Raw genomic sequence first — 1,442 nt, forward strand, 5'->3', positions numbered from 1 at the left:
TCTCTCATCTGTGTCTCTGTCTCTCCTCTGTGTCTCTGTCTCTCGTCTGTCTCTCCTCTGTGTCTCTGATCCGGGTCTGCGTCTCCCCTCTCTGGCTGGCTCTGTGTCTGGCTGCCTCCCCTGCCCGTGCGCTCTTGCCTGCCCACCCCATGGGATGACGCAGGAAAATGCCCCTGCCAGACGCAGACCCTGGACTTCGCAGCCTGCAGAACGTGAGGAGTCCCTGCTTTTTTTCCCGAGACAGTCCCGCTCTGTCGCTCAGGCTGGAGTGCAGTGGTGCGATCTCGGCTCACAGCAGCCTCCGCCTCCCGGTTCAAGCGATTCTCCTGCCTCCCAAGTGGCTGCGACTACAGGCACCTGCCACGGTGCCCGGCTCATTTTTGTATTTTTTTGGTACATGAGGTTTCACCACGTTGGCCAGGCTGGTCTCCAACTCCTGACCTCGTGATTCGCCTGTGTTGGCCTCTGAAAGTGCTGGGATTTCAGGCCTGAGCCACTGCGCCCAGCCATCCCGGCTCTTTCTAAATTGCTCTGTCTGGAGTCTCTGTTAGAGCAACACAAGGTACGCTAAGACGGCAAACCCCAGACAAGGCCCGAGTCAGCAGGGAAGGGCCCAGGGTCCGCGTCGCAGCCGCAGTGGGGACCACACGGCCAGAGTGGCCGCATCTCCCCCACGGGACCTGCAGCTCTACTCCTGAAGGTGGCCATTTGGACCAGTCCTCTTCTTCCTAGCTTGCAACAACCCTCCCCCCGGAGGCTCCCAGGGGGAAGAGGGCCTGTCACCACCTGGGGTGGGGAACTGAGGCAGGCACTCTCCCTGCCTCCCCCTCGCTCTATCCTCTGAGCACCAAGGGGCCCCACGCCCCTTGCCAGTCTGGATAAAATAAAGACGGCACTTGCGTCACCTTTTTGTTGGAAAGTACAAAGTTGAACTCTTCTCCCTTCCCTAGTAAAACACATTGCAGACAAAAATGTACGTGAAAGCAGGGCCGGGCGCGGACGCTCACATCTGTAATCCCAGCACTTTGGGAGGCCAAGGCAGGTGGATCGCAAGGTCAGGAGTTGGAGACCAGCTTGACCAATATGGTAAAGCCCCGTCTCTACCAAAAGTACAACAGTTTGCCGGGTGTGGTGGCGGGCACCTGTAATCCCAGCAACTCAGGAGGCTGAGGAACCCGGGAGCCTGACACTGCAGTGAGCCAAGACTGTGCCACTGCACTCCAGCCTGGGCGAAAGAGTGAGGCTCTGCCTCAAAAAAAAAGTGAAAACAAATCTAGGAAAGTCGGAGGTGAGCTGGGGAGAGGCAGCTCCTGGGGGCCTGGGACTGCACCTGGGCAGGGTCACACATGGCAGCTGCCACAGGGAGGGCGTGCCAGGCACCACCAGTCAGCGCTCACCCAGCCCCGGCAGTCAGGACTCCTCACCCAGCCCCGGCAGTCAGG

At 59.6% G+C, this 1,442-nt stretch overlaps 2 protein-coding genes across 2 annotated transcripts in view; both read right to left on the reverse strand.

The window, feature by feature from the left end:
- C8G (complement C8 gamma chain) overlaps positions 1-1,442 on the reverse strand; it is a 618,926-nt gene that overhangs the window by 304,974 nt on the left and 312,510 nt on the right. The gene's annotated exons all lie outside the window — the stretch shown is intronic.
- NELFB (negative elongation factor complex member B) overlaps positions 1-1,442 on the reverse strand; it is a 19,885-nt gene that overhangs the window by 6,053 nt on the left and 12,390 nt on the right. The gene's annotated exons all lie outside the window — the stretch shown is intronic.

The sequence above is a fragment of the Cebus imitator genome, unplaced genomic scaffold, assembly GCF_001604975.1.
Source record: "Cebus imitator isolate Cc_AM_T3 unplaced genomic scaffold, Cebus_imitator-1.0 Scaffold339, whole genome shotgun sequence".
Classification (NCBI taxonomy): Eukaryota; Metazoa; Chordata; class Mammalia; order Primates; family Cebidae; genus Cebus; species Cebus imitator.